This window comes from Parasteatoda tepidariorum, chromosome X2, assembly GCF_043381705.1.
Source record: "Parasteatoda tepidariorum isolate YZ-2023 chromosome X2, CAS_Ptep_4.0, whole genome shotgun sequence".
Classification (NCBI taxonomy): domain Eukaryota; kingdom Metazoa; phylum Arthropoda; class Arachnida; order Araneae; family Theridiidae; genus Parasteatoda; species Parasteatoda tepidariorum.
The window spans coordinates 52334904-52356754 of NC_092215.1; the positions used below are offsets into that span (position 1 = coordinate 52334904).

A 21851-nucleotide genomic window follows, 5' to 3' on the forward strand; every position below is an offset into this window, starting at 1 on the left:
GCAATAAAGTTTCTGTGAATGTAACGTAAGTTACCATGGAATAGCCCATTATCATCTTTGCGCCTCTTTTTCAATAATTAGAAAATCATTTAATTTCTCTTCGTCAATGTGCAAATATACTGGATTTAAATGAGCAAAAATATTATTAAAGTATATGTCTTTTTCTTAATGTATTCTTTGTTAATGCTTTCCTCATGCTTTCATTTACCAACCATCAACAATGTTGTAGTTCTTTGAAAAATATATAAATTACGTAATTTTGTAAATTTTGTAATAGAAAAAAATTATTTTATAATCAAGGGTAACACTTTTATTATAAAAAAAAATTATGACGTTTTTGATATTAGTTTACTATTTGTTTTTAATTTTTATCAATGGTTATATGAATTAGGCAATGAATTTTCTGGGAAAGGGTTGCAAAACATTCTAAACCTTTATTAATATTCTAACTATATAATACTGTTTTTAATAACATGATGATTATTTAAACAATTAGAATTTAAGACACTCATTTAATGATCTTGGGAATACTTCTATTATTAATCACTTGTAGAATGCCGTTAAAGCTAATTATTTTCAGAATATATAACACTGTAATTGGCTAAAAAAATTATGTATCACTTAAAAAAATAATACTTTTTGACTTCATCAGTTATTTTTCAACAAATTTAAAATCACTTCATACAGACCTCACTCACGTGAAATTGAAATTCATTTTATTATTTACATCACTTCGTACACAGGAATTGAGTTAAAATGTGGTTCCAACCTTAATGTACGGTTTCCTTTACTACAGAAAAGAGCATGCAGAATATTGCCTCACTTACGTGAAATTGAAATTTGTTTTATTGTCTACATCACTTTGTACACAGGAATTGAGTTAAAATATGGTTCCGACCTTAATGTACGGTTTCCTTTAGTACAGAAAAGAGCATACAGAATATTGCCTCACTTACGTGAAATTGAAATTTGTTTTATTGTCTACATCATTTCGCATGCAGGATTAAAGTTAAAATGTGATTCTGAACTTAAGGTACGGTGCCATTTACGTAATGAAGACAGCTGTCTGAAACTTAGAAACTCTTTACTTCGTGATTCAAAAAAGGTTAAATTGAATTTCAACTTCTTACATATTGAAGCAGCAGGGATAACGAAATATGTTTTACCAATGAGCTATTTTTAACTATGTAATGATTATATTTACAACTATAATAAGCATTTATTTCTCAGTGGAGTATATTTATATTTAATTATNAAGTTTTCGGAACTTCAGTATTCAAAAAAGTATACAAAAGATAGACGTTAAGAACGTATCCAATGAGCGAGCAAAGCGAGCATTGGATTGCGAAGCAATCCGAAATGAACTGCGTAAGCAGTTCCAGGGGTTGGCGAGCGCCAGCGAGCAGGGGGCGAAGCCTCCTAGTAACTTATATTACAATTATTTTCGAATTATATCGTAAGACGAAAAATAACTTCGAAAGAAAAAACGAAAATATTTTTGAACTACTTAAAAGAACAATACAAGCACTACTTTATTTGGCAATACCGACCTTTAGGTTCCACCATTTATAAACAGAAAACAGCTCACAGGAAATTGAAAAATGTTTACAAAACTGTTCAAAAAGATTCTATTGAATTTCATCATGTTATACATCAAAGCTGTACTGACAACGCAATATAATCTAACCATGGGCTGTTTTAAATCTTAAAATCATTATTTAATCAACCAGCATTTAAAATACACATTTAGTTATCCAGATAATGCAATAACTTTTAATGTTCTTAAAATTCATAAACATTTCATTATTTTTTGAAATACATATTACTACTTTATGAAATATTTTAACCAAAACATTTGAGAACATTTAAGAACCACTTCTTAGAACAATGCTTTTTTTGACAGCAAACTTTTTCAACGAATTAAACAGTTAAAATGAGGTTAGGACATCCAGGTACACTGTAAAAAATTCCGGATCAAATTACGTCCGTACCAGCACATCAAGTGCATAATACGTAAAATCTATTTTACCGTAAAATTCAGTTTTACTGTAAAGTATTATACAGTAATTTTTACAATAATATTTATTTAATTAAAGTGATTTAGTGATTTTACGTTAATTATTGCCGTGAAAACTACGGTATATTAGATCTTTTGTTCCTTAACATTTTTCGGAAAAACAGATTTTACAGAAAAAAAGTATCGGCACCCTGAGTGCCGATTATTCTATTTACAGTAATTTGATACGATTTTTTTTTCTTTTTTTTACAGTGTACGGTGCTCTTTATGTCCAGAGAACAACACTCTGAAATTTAGAAAATATTTACTTCACTATTCAAAGAGATTCGATTCACTTTCAGTTTGCTATTGTTAAAGCAGCACTTATATCGAAAATATTTTAACCATGCGTTGTTGTTTATAACCATAAAATGATTACTTAACCAACATCCATTTAACTATGATTCACTAAACGTTATTATAATATATAGTATTTTAGAATAAAGAACCGCGTAACAGAACAATGTAGCTATACTGTTTTTGGCAACTTTAACCTCATATACAGAGAACAGCCTTCTGAAACTTGGAAAATATTTGTTTCATTACTCAAAGTGATTCGATTCGCTTTCAGTTTTCTGTATATTAAATCTGTTCTGATATCGATATATGTTTTAGCCACGTTATGTTGAAAGCCGTATAATGATTGCTTAATCAATCAACATTTATAACATACATTTAATTATAATTTTACATGCGTTACGTTATTCTATTTAAGTTTAATTATTTTTTGAATAAAGAGCCGTGTAACAGTACAATACATCACTACTGTTTTGGGCAACACCAACTTCAATGCACGGTACTATTTATGTACACAGAATTGCTTTCTGAAACTTGAAAAATATTTACTTCCCTATTCAAAGTTATTCCATTGAGTTTCAGCTAGCTGCAAGAAACAGTACTGACATTGAAATATGATCCAACCATACGCTCTTTTTTTTCCACATAACGATTATTAAAATACATTTGTAAATACGTAATTATCCTTGTAATAAATATACGTTTAATTATTCTTGAAATTTATTTACATTTAAATATTATCGGAATATATTCTGAGGCTATAAATTACTTTGAAAAAAACAGACAAACATAACGAAAACCTCTACGATCCACTTAACAGAACAATACTTTTTTGACAACACCAATTATTTTCCAACAAATTAAAAATCACTTACTTCTTATAGACCTTACTTAGATGAAATCAAAATTCATTTTATTGTCTACATCACCTCATATAGAGGAATAGAGTTAAAGTGAGGTTCCGACCTCAAGGAACGATGGCATTTATAACCAGAGAACAGCGCTCTGAAACTTGGAAAATATTTACTTCACTATTCAAAGAGATTCGATTGAGTTTCAGCTTGCTATATGAAACAGTACTCACAACGAAATATGTGTTTGCGTTGTTATAACGGGTTTGTTTAGAATTCGGCGCCTTATGATAAGGACTATTCTGTTTCCTTTGTACTGCAAATATTAGCAAAATAGATGCCTCCAATAATTAAGAGCTGACACGGTATCAATGTTGAATAAATATTAACCTCTGCTATTGTTGATGCTATGCCTTTTGATCACGGCCCATTTCTCCTTTTATTTTGCAATCGTTTCAATTATCTCACTAAAATGATTCCGTTTGCTTGTGAAAGATTTTATATCGCAATCGTTGGGATTATTTCGTACAAATTATTCCAACTGCGTTTGGTTGTAAACTGTTTTGGCTTCAATGGAAGTGTATTTTGAATATAATTTGCATGTATTTTTGGATTGAGTTAGAGATCTAGCCGTTTTATAATAATTAAAATTTGGATTTATGAAAGTTATGTTATGATTTGGATCATAGTTCTCACGTTTTGAATATCCTTTTAAGAAGAAATGCTATTAAATTTAATTTATGCTACTAAAAGCAGCATTGCTTGAAAATGTGGTTAGTATTAATAAAAATGCGTTAATATTTATTGGAATGTTAAACTTTTTATCCAAATAAAAATAATATTTTTCAGCCCATATACGGGGGAAATTACAGTACTGTATAGTTATGACATTTCAGGTTTAAAAAAAAAAAAAAAAAAAAAAAAAAAAAAAAAAAAAAAAAAAAAAAANAAAAAAAAAAAAAAAAGCATAATTTTGGTTACTAAAACCAAAATAAATGGTCCTTAAACCATTCATTTCGTAATCAAATGTTTACCGGAATTTCTGGTTCTCAAAATTATAGTTCTTCTCTTACCACTCATTCAGTAAAAAAGAGAAAACTGAAAAGTAACTTTAACAGAATAAATGGTTTTTATGTCGTGCTTTAAGGTATCATGTTAAAATTACCAAATTTTATTTCATTTACTGAATTTTATTATGCATTACAAAACCGTATTTTACTGTTAATTTTTCCAAAATCTTCAACAATGCGCTTTGGTAAAGATTATCGAGTTTTTTAATATCCCTATCGAGTCAAAAATATGGTAAATTTTGTCATATTCTGGTAGTTTAGACCATTTTTTTCTCAGTGTGGAATATTTCCATGTGATTTTATTTTGCACATTAAGTTCTGGTTCTGGAAACTTTTATTCGAAAATTATTTCGCTCAAATTTAGTGTGAAGGTTAGTTTGCTTAAACAAGTCTTTTATAGCGTTTGTGAAATAAATTTTGAAGCCAACAAATGTACTTTATTGATGATTGAAAAGAAGCTGGCGAGGTTGTTAAAACAAAAACGTAACACAAATAACTTCATAATTAAGAATAACTAAAAAATATATTTACGTATCTATATGATGGATATCTGAAGCTGATTAGTTAGTTACATTTGAATTGATTTCCTTGTAAAAAGCCAACTACATTATTTTTCCAATTAAAAAGGAGCACTCAACTCCCTGAAAAGTTTATCAAGCCTGCTTGTTTTGAATTTAATTTATTGTATTAAGGTTGGATGCCAAAATAAAAGTCCTTTAAAACTAAAACACAAATGTAGAAAAAGAAAAAGCTTATTTATGCTAGGTGATAATTTTTACAAGATAAAAAAAAAGAAAGAAAATTACTTATTTGTGCTCCCGTTGAAAAAAATATTTTCTCTTTCCTGGATATAAGAATTTAGTATTTTTATCGCAACGTCCGAAGAAAAGGCTGTTCAAGCTATATGCTGTAAAGGAAATGTGTAAGTGTACTTTATATTGATATTTTTATTAGTTACTACACTTTTCATTTTTATTACTAATGGTGTATTATTTTCCAAAAGCAATGATTTACATGAAAGTATTTTCATTTATTTATAATTATTATTTGTTTTTTTGAGAAACAATTACGTATATTATTAACTCCGTGTTTTCATAAACTTAATATAAACTTTTATTAAATTTCAAGTAAAACATATATTTTAATAATGCACATTTTTGAAAGGCTTGCGGCAACACAATGATGATAAGTTACATTTTGAAAGGATTTAGGAGAGCGTTTCTGATGAAAAATACTTTAATTTCCTTGTAGGCAATATGACATGGTTATGCTTTATGATCTAGCAGAATTTGTGGTATTTTGTTAAGTACCTATCTCGAAACAATATAGAAAGTCTTATTGTAAAAGTGACAACCATTGAAAAAGTGTGACTTTTCACTATATTTCCCAAAGCCTAGATTGTCAAAATCATATTTTGCTTCAATTGTATCATTTTTCTATTTTCTGCAAATATTAAAAAAAGTGAATTTTTCTTTTTTCTTGAACACTTAAAAATTTTATAAAGTTCAGTTTTTATCATAATTATCCTAATTTATTGGCATATAAGGTTTCTTTATTAATAAATTATTTTGCAAATCAAAGAATTTCATAGTAAATAACAATTAATAGTTCTTAGTCTATTTAAAATCAACTTATGATTTTTCCTTTTCATGATTCGTATGCAATAAACAATAAATAATCATTAATATTCTTTGAAATAATATTAAACTATTTCTAATAAACGAAATATATTAAGATTTGAATTTTTCATCAGGAAATTTAGTTGCGTAGTTCTGAATGTAGCAGCCAGCCTTACATAGGGATTTAAATGGTAAGTTGTATAATCCTCCTTTAATGATTTTTTTATGTTTTAAATATCTCCACATATCATATTTCAAGCTAAAAATTCTTAAAAAACTATGGTGATTTTGTTTAAATTGAATTATTTAAACTAACTTATTTTTAGGTGATATTTACTACATTTTTTATATCTAAGTACAACTAATGATTTTGATTTCTATACTTAAAGTTTTGGGGTTAGGACATTTTTTTTCAAACGTCTTTCTATCAGAAATGAAATAAAATAAAAATTTATGAGCAGGGAACTCCTTTATCAAAAATACTCATTAAAAAAGCAATTGAGATGTTTTGAAATAGTCAACAAGTTCAAAATTTTCAAATAAAAATAAAAAGGAACTTTCTAAACTTTTTTGGCTTCGAATAAAAACGATCACTGTAGCAGTTACAAATTTAAGTCATACTAAAAGCTCTGTTTTTTTTCAACAAAAAAAATTGTTTTTCGCTCGGTAAAAACAAGCATTGGCATCTTTAAATCCGATTTAATAAGATGATCATTTTGGCAATTCCGTAGTTATGTAATTGAAGAAATACAATAAAAGCGCAGCGTTTTCTTAAAAATATAATACACTATTTGAAATAACAATTTATTTATTTGCCATTTTACCATATTCAACCAAGACAGTCAAATTACCATAAAAAGATAATAATAATTGCCGGCCGAGCGGTTAGCGTGCCCGCTCTGGGCATGGATGTTTCTCTCTCTTTTTGTGCTGTCCTCTGTTGTGTGTGTGTATGATGTGTAAATGTGGCCCACCTTATAAACGGGTTTGTGGCAGTGTGGCGTGGGCAATGTTGCTCGCCTCCGTGACTTTGGTTCAGAGGTGCCCACTGGGTAACGCGAAATGAGCAACAATTCTGGCATAGTATAGGCAAAAAATTCAAATTCAGTGCCTGCCATTGGGGAAAAAAAAAAAAAAAAGATAATAATCAAACTGTGAGAAAAATCGTTATAGTATTAAAATTTTATATTTTGGGAAAAATTGTTTACTGACTATTTTAATTTAATTCGGTAAAACAACCGGAATTTTATCCGCGCCAACTAAGTCCACCTTATGAAGACACATAATTTTTTGCTGCAGGATACATACTGTAGCTAAGATGTCAAGCTTGAAATTCTCCTTTAATAAAGGTTTTAGAAATTATAAATGTCTTTTCGGGGGGGGGGAGGAGTTAATAACGACTATTTTACAAAGACAAAAATATTGCAGCAAACCTTTAACGACCCTCAAGCATTTGTGTAAATGTTTTAGATGGTTACAGAAAGATAATTTATTTATACAGTTTGATTTCTGCTTAAAAAAAAGTGATATTTATTGAGAAAATGAATGGATAAAATATAAATTCAATTATTAAATGATAGAGAATATGCTATGTCTATTCAGCATGATACAATATGTATTTTAAACAAAAGTTATTCAAGAAATAGTGTTATTACGCTATTAGAATTTTCATTCTAAAATTATGGTAAAATTACAGGCAGCAGTCTATCCATCCCATTAACCGTAATATTTACGGTGAAGAATATTTTTTACCTTTACTGCTTTGAAACCGTTAGCAACTAGTGCGGTTATAAAACCATGAATACAAAACTATACGGTCTCTTAACCATTTACAATAGCATGGTTTCAAAACTATGAAATAGAAATTTAACTAGACGTAGTTATGTCTTGCATTAGTGTTATGTTAACACAAATTGTGGAGTACATAGCACTGAAATTACTACATGTGTTGAAGAGAATAAAGGCAATATTGTATTTTCAACACTGGGACTCGAGCCCCAGTTCAGTTGGTCATGAGACTGAACAATTATCCCTCACGACTATATGTACGCAGTTGCAATAAACTAAGTGCCTTCATTAGATTTGCTTAGTTAGTGCAATAAAATTCAGGTTGCTTAACCGTATAAGGAGAAAGCAGTTAATAAACAGTTTATCCCGCAGTTAACTGTTTGATTATCTTCTTATTTACGGTTATTTAACTATTTTGCTTGAATATGGTCAAATAACAATGAAATAAATTGTTATTTAACCATTTTTTTTTTCAGAGAAATCTCTAGCAGAGTAGGGGGAAACATTTTCTATAGGTGTTGAGTTGTTATTTAAGCAAAATTTATTTCGTATAGAATCAAACATTGCGTAGGAAGGTATAAAAGAAAATTGTATCTAAACTATTGAAAGTAAAAGTTACCAATCGTAATTTTTAACACAAAAATTTACGGACTTTAAAACAGGTTTTGTGTTCCAAACCTCAAACGATAACACACAGAAATATATTAACGAAGAATCTAAAATGTTAGGTTTTTCCTTTCAACACGCTAATTGTCTGCAATCATTCTTTCCTGTTTGCATAAAAAATAAACTAGTAAACGCAGCTCACCCATTTAGTTAGCTAATGACATGAATAAAATATCTAATGTTTGCGTGTTTGGGTTGAGCTAACATTTCAATAGAAAGCAAAATACACTGTTATACACAAAATATGTTAAATAAAATTTTATTATAAGAAATAACCAAGCGGTGTTTTCCACACCAAGTTAACGCCAAGGCAAATACCAAAATAAACTAGAGAAAGCGAAAACAACTCATCGTCACTTAGGTCGCGTGTATCGTATTATACTGGCACGTTTTCATATTGACTAATCTTAAATGTGACTACCAAACAAAAGAGAGATAGAATAAAACTCTTATTTTCTGAATTTCTTCTGCTCTGCTGACTAGGGCATAATGAAGAACACGCACCTGCAATTAGTGCCAAATATGACATTAAAGACGCAAATGCCACCTGCCAGTTTACAACATCGTGACGCAAGCTCTATTCTCTTCATAGACATAAAAGTCGCTCACAAGAAGGGCACTTACAGACAATAAATGAGATTACGCAGGACTTCCGACATAAAGCACGGCAGGCGTAAGTTACTTTGAAAACGCCGCGCATCCCTGCTGAGTTTATAAGCAAAAGCTGACGAGTTAGAGGTGGGCGTAAAAGGGCAAGGTGCTTTTTTATAAATTTTTTGAGTTTTCCGGATATTTTGATGCAGGTGTATCATAAACTGTCTCTAAAAAAGTCTTGACACTGTCGCAGAGCAATATTCTTTTTTGCAGAGGATACAATTCAAATGATTATGATCTAAAAAAAAACATATGCAAATGTGTCTGAAAAGCAGGACATGAGATATGAAGGGTGAGAAGTGTCATAGGTAGTATGATATTTAATAAAGGGGTGTTTTCTGTCTAGTTTTTAATTGACAAAATATGTCTGTTGTCTGGTTTTAGTTAGTCACTTGAAAATAATGTCACAGCTACAGTTCAACCTTCATAACAAATATTTTTCTTAGAATAATTATTTCCTACATCCTTGAACCTTGTGATGTGAGCAGTATATTTACTTATTAGATCCTAGTAAATGAGGATGTTTTTAACTAATTTTTGACATTAGTTCTATTTGATAGTGTTGTTTTTGAGTCTAAATTTTCTTTGAATGCTAATCCAGACTTATAGAAACTTTTGCTGCTATTTCTAAAGGGTTTAACTTAAATCATATAATTATATTTCTTGAATTTGATTACTCAATACTATGATTCATCTTAACGAATACACTGTTAAGTTCAACACCAAACACAATTAAGTTCACCAAACTTTGCAGAAAACTTTTTCCGTATAATGAGCTCACCGTTGGAACGGTGAACCCATTCTGAAACGGTTCTGAAAGTGTAAAAGTATCTACCAAATTTTCATTTACAAATAATTTGCGTAAAATAGTTTTTCCTTAAAAATTTTAAATTTTACATACGAATACAGGGCCCAACATTTAATGTGATCACAACGGTACTTGTAGGCTTTGATTCTAATAAAGGGCTTGTACCACTATCCAATCATATTAGAAATCAGATTGCATTTTCTCAGTTTTTCATGGGACTACGAGTATAAAATATACAATAGGATTTATTAAGGCAAATTTAGATATATTTAAATAGAAATTTATATAATAGATTACAATAGAATTTATAAAAGTAAATTTACATAATTTTAAAAAGTAATTTATATTATAAATTACGATGGGATTTACAAAAGTAAATTTGCATAAATTTAAAAAGTAATTTACATAATAGATTACGATAGGATTTATAAATGTACATGTGCATAAATTTAAAAAGTAATTTACATTATTGGTTAAAATAGAGCTTATTAAAGTAAATTTCGATAAATTTAAAAAGCAAATTTACATAAATTTACTGAAAATTAAATTTTGAATATTAAATGAACTTAAATTAAATTTTAAATATTACATACAAATACAGTGCCCGATGTGTAATGTGATCACAAAGACACATGAATTTTTTAATTCTAATAAATGACTGATTTCATTATCCGATCACATTAGAAATTAAATAAAATTTTCTCACTTTTTCACGGCATTACGAGTATAAAGATACAATAAGACTTATTAAAGGAAATATACATAAATTGAAAAAGGAATTTACATAATAGATTACAATTGGATTTATTGAAGTAACTTTATATAAGTTTGAAAAGTAAATTTAAAAATTAACTTTGCATTGTTTAAAAAAGTAAATTTACATTAATTTAAAAAGTAAATTTACATAAATTTAAATAAAATTTACTTGAATTAAATTTTAACTGAGGCGTAAAAAATAATTCATATTTAACGCGAATGTTAAAAACGGCCAAAGTATTTTGACTCGACACCTGAGAGCAAACAATTTCTCAGAAAAGAAATGTAAAAAACAGTCAAGGGCTTTTTTTACCACTCCAAAAAAAGGCTCTATCTCGTTTTTAGTAAATTTCGATGAGTGACCGAGTAGTTTTTATTCCGATATCTGGAAATCATAAGTCTAATAACCATAGTTCCGTATTTGGAAATTTGAGGACGATTTTCTACTAATCAGGAGTTTAAGATTCAAAATTAGACCAATATAAAACTTCGAAAGTGAAATATATGAAACAACTCAAACATTTTATATTTTATAACCGGTGTTTAACAGCGAATCCAATTCTGAGTTTACAACCATCAATGTATGGGTTTGCAAATATCAACTATCAATGTAATTCTGAACCCATCTCAGAAGACAAGGTAACTCCTTTGATCGAACAAAGTCTATTCACAATGCTGTTTCAGTTAATGCACAAAAACTGAGTTTTTCTATTAACGATTTTTAATAAGCTTTAAAAGACATACATTGTTTACATTCATGTGTATCATTGCTTATATTTTTTTGGCATCTAAATAATTTAGAAGAGTCGGTAGGTCATATACCAATAATGCTAAAACTGACCTTTTTCAATGTACCTTTGTTCAGCATCTAAACAAGATATTGCTTCAAATTTCTTTTTCGCAGAATATTTACACATACATGTTTACACCGTGATAAATGTTAATACATACCTTTGTCAAAAATCGTTTAAATTCTGAACTGAGGTCATTTTAAAAAATTCAAAAGTTCGCAATTTATGATTTTTTTAAAAATTCCTGCTTAAGATATGTATTTACCCCTTGGCGGTCGTATGTCTCAGCCACCAACGCTTTTTTACCGTTCCAGTCGTATGTCTGCTCTCAGCCACCATAGCAAAGATGTTAGCCACAGCTTAATTGCTAACTACATATATTGCGTCACTGTGATGATGTAAAGAGTTAAGATTGCTCTGTATGTTCACACACAAAAATGAAAGGCGGAAGAAGCCGAACTAATTACTTTTGCGACACATGTTCTCGAAAACCAGGGCTTCATATTGGAGCCTGCTTTGAAAGATACCACACGAAGGAGAACTATAAAATTTAATTTTTATATAAAATTGTTGCTGTTGTTGTTGCTAATTCCCATCTGGTCTGGCGGGGTCAGACCAGATCAATGAATCCGTTGATATTGAGAAAATCCGAAACAGANTAATCGAAACATTCAACCAATTTTTCTGAATTTCATGACTACTGTATTCAACATATTTTAAAAACTATTGTTTACCATGTTACAGCAGCATAAATACTTGAAACTTTAAAAATACTCTTTTTTTAATATAACAATTAATGTCCGATGGCCCATTGACTTGAAAAAATATTCTATACATATGAAATTGACTGCTGGCGGAGATACCCGGTGGACGGGGCTACCCGACTCTCTCCTATATTGTAGAAAAGTTTTTAAAAAATTATGAACTCAGAATTTTTAATTTCTTAAAAAGTTTCATCTGAAATCTTTCATAACTCAAAAAGTATTCCTGTTGACGCTAAAACATTATCTAACAGCATACAACTGACATTATCTCAAATATCCTCAAAAAGAAATTTCGAAGCGATACCATAAGTAGTTTCTTAGAAAAGGTACAACGGAAGAGGTCAGTTTTAGCATTAATGACAGATGCCCTACGGACTCCCCTTAACGATTAAGACCACTATTTAGTGCCGACTAAAAAAAAGAATATATTATATGCTTAAAAGTTCTATTAACATTGTGAAGTTTTTTATGGCTCAAAAAAAAAAAATAACTAAATGAATAAAAGTAAAATATCTTCACACTTGTAATTGTATAGAGACTACTTAGTTCTTTCCTTTTTTTTCTTTTTTCCTTTCTTCTTCCTTTTTTTTCTTTCTTCTTTTTTTTTTCTCTTTTTTTTTTCCAGGTCCATACACACATACATCCTACAGATTCGAGATTTTACCATAATTTTGTCAAGTTTATATTTTCCATTCTAGTAAGAAAAAAAGCCGCTTCAAAGTTGGAAAGTAACATTTATAAACCTTTTTCATAATATACTAGCTGTCTTTTTTTTTAAATTTTTTTTTAACATGTGTACTGTATTTTTGTAGGAAATTTCAAATCTCGTCAAAATCTTTGATGAATTGCTATCTATCATATAAGATACACAAAAAATTTATTAAATGAAGGTATAAAATTCATTATATATAGTGTTTATAGAATAATTTAAAACAATTAATTTCTATTCATTATTTAATTTAATTATTTTTTGATGAGATCAAAGCAGGCATTAATCTGAATCGACTACGTTGGGTGCATGGGGAGGTGTTTTTTTTTTTCTTAAACTTTCCGAGTTTTTAAAATGTCTCTTAGCAAAAAGTAGGATTTCTTTTNTTTTTTTTTTTTTTTTTTTTTTTTTTTTGCAATGGCCAATTGTGAGTGCTTTGCACATGTTTCAAACATCCAGTCAGTTTTTAATAATACTTCCTGACGTTTATGTGTTATATTCCTCAGTAATCTAAACAGACGCACTTAACAGAAAATTTTTTATGTAGATTTTCATCCAATTTTCCAATTAGACAAAAAAAAAGAGCGCGTGGTTTACTAATGTGAAGAATATGAGTCATTACTTTATAATAGTTTCAATTTCAAACTGCCCTAAAATCCCTCTTCATGCTGTCAAAGTAGCACAAGCGCTTATTTTTGGTTTATATCTATTATATGATCTTTTTATGAAACATTACAGCGAAAAATATGCTCCAAAATTTGTAAAAAAAAACGATCTTATCACATAAACTTTGATAATTTAAACGATGGTTTCAATCAAGATGACATTATTATTTTTCTTTATCGGTTCTATAAAAGTTAATAAAAGCTAGATGGGGAGACAGAATCGACATAAAAATATTGCACAGGACACACATTATTGTATAGAACTTTCAGGAAATTGTTGAAAAAGACTAGTTATTTTTATTTCTCACTTCTATGTGGCATTTGGGGGAAATTTGTTTCCATGAAATTGTATTTTATTTTATAACCGTCGTTGAATAACCGTCATAATTCTGCGTTAACGACTACCAATATTCAACTCTGTACCCTTGTAATTTTGAACCTATCCCAGGCCACAAGGGAACTTTCGGATAAAATGTTGGGACAAACTAGCCTTTGTGGAAGACTTTTTAATGGAGCTAACCCACATTTGCGCTACATGAAGAGGAAAACCAGGAAATCCTCCCACGGTTAGCAACGATAAGGGGATTCCAAGACATGATCCTTCTACCACTTAGAGTAATTTGCGTCAGCACTGTGGTTGGTGCGAGCCGGGAACAAATTTGATATCAAACAGCCACCGCTGGGATTCGAACCTGGGTTACCTCATTGAGAAATGAATTTTCTATTAAATTATAAAATGTTAAGTAATTTTCTTACATTGAATGCAACACTTTTTAAAAATTTTACTGTAATAAAAATGTAACAAAGAACAAACGCCCTTGTAATCATAAGTGGATGTACTAAATTTTATTTTTAACTCAGAGTTTTTCTTAACACGGCCATTCTTAATTAAAGTGTTTGATAATTTTACGTTTATTTTTCAAATTTCCATTATCCTGGACATATTTTTATATGAATTTTATTTATATCACCGTTTATAAACGTTCGATTATTAAAGTGGATTTAAGGAGTGCAATACTTATATCTGCTATTTTTTTGTTAACCTATCCGAAAAAAGAAAGAATTTCTGAATATAACACGCATTCGTACTCTGATACGAAAAAAATAAAAAAAATATGGTCAAAACTAACAGTATATTTAAAATATACAGTATTTCTGGCTCTATGAAAAAACCAGAACTCTTGGTAATTTTTATCGAAGCGCTTTGGAATGATTTTGTCGAAATTAAAAATTAAATATAGTTTTATAATATAAGATAAAATTTGGTAATTTTTATAATGATACCTCGAGCGTTGCATAAAAACTATTTATTTATTTAAATTTACTTTTTAGTTTCATATATATTACTAATATATATTGCTTTCATATATATTACTGTGAGGTAATAAAAAATATTATTTTGAAAATCACAATTTCTGGTAAACCTTTACCATACGAACGGAAGAATTACAAAATGAATGGTTTAACGTACATTTCGGTTTTATTTACCAGAATGGTGCATGTGTTTTTTCCCCCAGTAACGTCAAAACCATTTGACATTTCATTCAGTTTCTTAGTTATATAAAAAATTGTATATTATTTCTATGAAGAAAATTCATTCATATATATAATATGAACTATTCCAGTCAAACGCAGAAAACAAAAGAACTCTTGAGTTCGCTGTGATTTCCTTAATTAAAACTCTCCCATATTTGTGCGGCATTTGATGAAATCTATAATTACAAATGCCGGATGAAATAAATAATTTCTCTAAAACCAAACTTATCTCTTGTGCTTTGTTTTATTAATAATAAAGAGAAAATATTGCTTGACTTGTTGTGTTCAAACTTCAATATTTAAGACTCATAAGTAATTCTAAAATCTGTCTAGTAATTCTATGTGGTAAACACATCCATATTTTTAACATGACCTATTCTCTTACTCTCATACCAGACTATTTGCAAACCTCTTACGACATTTGTACATTTTTTCTTAACTTTTCCCCGAAAAAGCACGTACCCACCGTCTCTGGCATGTGGTCTTACAGAAATATTGGCCTTAACCAAGGGCGTAACTAGGATTAGATTGCTAACTTTAAGTAGTAAAAATAAATCTAAAACCTAGACTCGTTCTATCCAGACAATCAAAGCTCTCTGGGGGTGGATTGCGGACCATCGGTTTTAAAGCATTGAGAAAGTTGTGCAGCTGGTACTGTTGAGAACTCTACGTGCTTTTGCATAAATTGTTATGTCTGAACTGCGCTCCTCTTTATTTTAATGGAGTGGAGATGTCTTGGAGTCAAAGATTTAAACACCATAACCATAGAATAGTGCCGTATCTTCTTTATAAATGAGTTAAATGAATTATTGGTTCGAGAAAAAGTTTATTTTCCTTATAAGACAACCGCCTTTTATTCCGTTATGGGAAAAGAACACTTTATTTGTAAGAATTTTACCATGTTATATATCGTTTTTCTTTCCAAAAAGAATTAAAATGGGGTTGAAATTTATCAATCATTAAACAGTGAGTGCTACAGCTATTACCTCTTCAACAATAAACTGCGTAGAATTGTTCATCAAAATGTTTAAAGAGATCTGGGATATATTTTTGAATTTGTTTTGCTCAAAAGGGCATGCATTCTTTTGAATTTTTTTTTAATATTGTATCATTTGGTAAATATGAAAAAATAGCTTTAAGACATTTTACAAAATGACTTTTAAAAAGTTTAATATTTTTGAAAAAAAATTTATGTTTCTAGATTTTAATATAGTTTAAAATATTATACTTTGAACTGAACCATTTAAATTTTATTTTTAAAATATAAACCAGCACTTTAATTTTTTTAGCATTATCTAAAAGGAGTTTTTAAATTTTTTTAACTCAGGAATTGAAATTGCCTATTTGTAATTTATTTTTATCTATCTAAATCAAAAATATATTTTCAATTTTTGGAAAACAAATAAAAGTAATGAATCCTGCAACAACTATTCCAAATTGTATACAGTTAGATTTTCAAGCTTTAAGGGATATAGATTTAATAAAGTTGAAAAAACGTGAAAGAAAAAAAAAACATATTTAACGGAAGGAAAAAATTTCTATTTCTATGTATCTGTAACCTTAATGTTACTTCTGTTGATATACCTGAATGTTACAATTTATTTCAGCGCTTGCTTGCAGTATTATTTTGTCGATAGCTCGTAGAAATAGGGATTTTAAAAGCGATAAAAATACATTAAACCAAATGCTTAAGTATATATATGGGTGATTCTCACGAAATATGGCAATTCACTGTCCTTTGCTCCAAGATCTAATATTATAATACTAAAAGAGCTTTTTTTTTAAAAAAAAATTAATAAATTGCACTGCTGTTAGCATTTTAAAATGATTTTGCACTAGCATTGACTGTTTTGTATAGTAAAAAAATTTAATTGAACTTCAAAATGTCATTTTCTTGGCATGTACCAAACAATGTTTCCAATAATAACTAGCTTCAAAACTTCCCATAAATTTTTCAATATCTAATTTTTTTATCACAACCAGTGTAAGGATTTCCAGAATGTACGCAGAGGGTATTATTTACAAAAACTTCGTTTAAAAAAAAAATTGCTGTCAATAATTTGTTTGTTTCCTATGGCGAATTTGTCATTTTCCTGGCTTATGAATTCCAGGACATTGAAGTGTACCAACATTTTTTTTTAAATGCTAATACTGTAAGGAGGAAAAGCAAATATTAACCTAATGCCAAATTTATGCATGATTGTAATATCATGCATAATTGATTAATTGATTGTAATATTATGCATGATTGTAATCAAAGTTATTTATTTATTTAATGATTGATTATTGTACAAAAGTTTATTCTGTACATATCAGCAACAAAAAAAAATTGATTCTTTCTACAGTGGATAAAAAGAATTAATTTAAACAATTTGTGGTCCATCTAACATGAAGGCTTAAGTTGAGTTACTTACTATTAACTTAAAATGACTGTTTTTTAAACTTCTAAGCTAATATGTCATTTTCCTGGCATTCGAGATTTGGTGAATTTCAATTTTTCTTCTTTTTTTTTTTCTCGAGTAAATGTCAATAAACTACACTGCTGTCTGTAAGATATTAATAAATTGAACTAAAGAAGCATAAAAAAAATTAGATTATTTTGAAGACTTTGAATTTGAAGAAATTTTTTGGTCCGAATTGTCATGTTTAAAAAAAATCACCCATATACATATATATTATAGTGCATGAAGATAAATCATAAGTAGAAGATGTTAGACTCTTTTATGAAAGACATATTTTAGATTTATACCAATGAGAACAAAATTTCTTTATGTTTTAAGATCTATATCACACCGTAAAGATTCCCGATCAAATCACGGTAAAGTGTAGGGGAGAGTGGGGTCAATTGTAACAGGGTACGATTGTAACAGAGCAAAAATTTCGAGTGTCGGGTTCTAGATTTGGTTCCTAGGTGGCGCACAAGGTGTATTTAATAAATCTACATGTACACCCCTGCTGGCAACCATTTTTATGTACTTTTGAAAGAGTTACATCACAAAAGATATTTTCACGCTACGTAAGTACTTTTTTTGGTATTAGAATATTATATTGTAACAAAGTAATTTTGTTTAAACAAATAAAAATTATTAACCGAATATGTAAGTGGACACCTTAATTAACATTTAAAAAAAAAAAGATTAGTTTTGTTAATTAACTAGCATTGTTTTTAACAAATGAAGCTGAAATGGCGTCTTGGGGACGATTGTAACAATAAGTAAAGGGACGATTGTAACAGCTGAAAATAAATAATCTTATGTTTACAAACCATTACTTAACTCTTTAAGAACCACCAATAGTTTCCTATATCATTTATATTATGTTGCATGTGCATTATTTTATTTGTCACCTTTCACAGCATAAATTAAAATTTTTAACCCCTTAAAGTTAAAAGTTTAACCCTTTAGGTCTCTGCTCATTATTATTTTTACTCCTAAAATATCACTACTATTTTGATCAATAAAAAAATATATCACAACTATGATAATATGTATAATTAACTATGTTTTAGTTGAATTTATGAACTGTTACAATTGACCCCGTAAGTGGGGACAATTGTAACAACTGCACGACTGTCAAAAATTGTTAATAACTAATATAACAACATTTAAAATAAGGTATTTATTTTTTTTCTACTAGAGGAGAGTCTACTTTACTCGTCTGTCAATTAATACTAATAATATATTGGATTTTTTGTTAGTTAAAAATAGTTAAGTAAAAAATGTTACAATTGACCCCACTCTCCCCTACTGGCACGATCGGTGTACTTTTACAGTAAAATCCATTTTTACCGTATAATTTCACGGAACTAAAAAATCTTACATACCGTAAATTTTACTGTAATATTTGTTGAAGAATCACTGAACTACTGTAGTTAAATAATTATTATTGCAAAATATACGGTATAAAATTTCACGGTAAAAATGGATTTTATGAAAAAATTAGCTATGATTTTAGCATTAGTTATTCATACTTTTTTTACCGTAATTTGGTCTAGAATTGTTCACAATTCAGATCTTTGCAAAAATCCACTTTCGAATTGAAGCCAAATGAAATGTCACCCATTTTCATAAAAATATAGTTTATAAATCAACAATGTATTTTCCATCATTTGCAATAATTCTTTATTTTATTCTATAACCGTTGCTGAACAACCTGCCTAATTCTGAGTTTACGACTGCCAATGTTCAACTCCGTAGCCTTGTAATTTTGAACCCGATCCAGAAGACAAGGGAACTCCTGGATCAAGTATTGGGAGAAATTTGCCATCTTAGACGACTTTTTGATAGAACGAATCCGCATTTGCGCTACATGGAATGGGAAACCATGAAAACCACCCATGGTTAGCCTGACGTCAAGGGGACTCTAATATACGATCCGTCTGCCACGGAGGATATTTTATGCCAGCACTGTGTTTGGTGCGAGCCGGATGTAGAATTCGTATCAACCAGCCATTTTTGGGTTTCGAACTCGGGTAACCACAGTGAAAGGCAAACGCTCAATCCTCTTTTACTCATTTCTCAATTCCTTCTCTCTCTTTTATTTTTATTCTTCTAATTCAAATTCTTTAATTGAGAAAAGAATATATAAAAATCTGAAATAACAGGATCTATTTAGTGACATTCATTGAACATCTAATTGTGACATTTATTTCACTTGCACTAAAAATTTACGGTTCATTTTAATATCAACATCAAGTTAAGTTAATTAATATCAGTACATCTTCAGGGTAATTTGTTGAACACATTCTGTAATCTTTTATTTACTTATTTATTTTTTTGGAAAAAAGTAGTATGATAAAATATTTTTTTAACTTTGACGAAACTAATATCCTCGAACAAGTGACGATGGTTAGTTTCTCATTCTGACAAAATTTTAGCTTGGAGCATATACTAGGTGGCCCCCTACAGAACCAGGAAACGGTTTCATCAAAAACGAAGAAAGTTTCCTGAAATTTTAGAATCCATTTTGCACAGTGAGCTTTTTCAATCACCTGATGCTTTAATAATAATTTTATATGAGGTTGTCTATGGAACAACTTAAAAAAATGCTGTTGATGTCTTTTCCTTCAAAATATTTGGATAATATCTTTGCTTTAGATCCAGGAAAGTTATGAAAATGCTAAAAGACATTTTATTAGAAATGATTGAATTGAAGTATTTATTCATTCGGTTTGTTGCTTATTCTTTGAGTTTTAAGCAATTGTTAGAAAGTTTCAAAATGTCCTGAATAACGATATTTCAAGTCAAATTTTTATATTACAGATGAAAAACAATTTTTTTTATAAAAGCCTTATGAAAAATTCATCCACGCAGCGTATGGGTTTAGAAACCAATAAGTACAAGCCATCTCAAATTCTTAGAAATATTTTCAGCGATTATCCTTTACCAAAAATGTTTTTCGTTTTGACTTTCTGCATTATCTTCCATACAACAATATTAAAAATATTCCAATAACTTCACGGGGTCAGAAGTGCTTTATTCTGGGAGGGTGTCTTAAAAATAATAATAATACTTATAAATCCATATGCTTTCTGCAAATAAGGCTTTTGGGTGCACCTGTTTGAATGATCTGCTAAGCAAGCAAGCTGGAAGAATTCCTTCAAGATACCTCGGGACAAAATCCTGACAAATTGCAAGTTCAGCAAACACCTCTTGCAAAAGTCACGTCTCCCAAAGCAACCACATCACTGATGAAATGTCCAACTTCCACAAACTGACATCACTTCTTAGGACATCAAGAGGGAATCCGGTGTGAAAGGACACTACTAAACAAGACTTGTGGTCAATGTTTATTTTTACTCACCTGTGAGTCACTTTAAGAACGAAGGCGTGATCGATTTAAAGTTTTGTCATAGGACATTCGCAGGTGTTCAGTTGGTTTCTGTAGGGGGCCTTTATCCTGGGTCATAGGCCCCCCACGTTGGCTGTCATCTCCATGTAGTTGGTTGGAAATGGAAGTTCACAAAAGGGTGGAGAAGTTAAAGTGGGTCAAAGGTGAGTACTTAGTCCAAATGGTCAGTTTTTGACGTGCAGCACGTGCTGGCTCATGATTTCGGAGAATGTTTTCTTGAGATGTAGAGTTTTGGTTTTGTTATTGTTCTTTTTAAGAAAATCAAGCTATGGACGCTTACTTACATGCACTGTCAGAAATATCAGTTTAAGTTTGAAAAAACCTCTTAAACCATAATATTGTTCTAAATTGAAGTAACTTCGTGGTGGTCTGTAACTTAAAAACCTTTGTTTCTTTTCTAAGACTCAGCAAAAATCAATGGCACTAATCATTTCTCAAATGATGATAAAGTATGCTTTTAATGGAATTAGAATACCACATAAGACTTTTTTCCGTTTTTACCCCAGGTTAAACTTAAAGTAATGCTAAAAATTATCACGTTTATTTCTCCATATTGACCAAAATATTGTTTTAATTTGAAGCGACTTCAAAATGGTCTGTGACTCAAAAATCTTGAATTTTTCAAGATTTTTTTCCTATTATTACTCAGAAAAAAGTAATGGTACTAATCGTCTCTTTCAAATATGAAGAAATATACCTTTATCTAAATTAAAACACCAGTTAAAATGTGGTTCCATTTTTACTTCACATTAAATTTCTAGTAATGCAAGAAATTATTACGTTTTTTACTCCATATAAACCTTAATATTGTTCTAATTTGAAGCTACATCATGATATTCTGTGACTCAAAAATCTTAAAACCCCCTCTGACCTCCGTAAGGAATTCGTAACCTGGTTCCCTCTGGTTTTTACTTTAATTTTGACTTTAACTGTAGTAATCTATTTTTGGATTAAATTATAATGTAAGATGC

At 29.4% G+C, this 21851-nt stretch overlaps 1 protein-coding gene across 1 annotated transcript in view; it reads left to right on the forward strand.

Annotated features, from left to right (window-relative positions):
• Positions 1 to 5130: 5130 nt before the first annotated feature.
• Positions 5131 to 21851, forward strand: part of LOC107452746 (fork head) — a 100572-nt gene continuing 83851 nt past the window's right edge. The window contains exon 1 of the transcript XR_001585233.3: positions 5131 to 5196. The gene's annotated coding sequence lies outside the window, so the exon portion shown is untranslated. The remainder of the gene's footprint in view (positions 5197 to 21851) is intronic.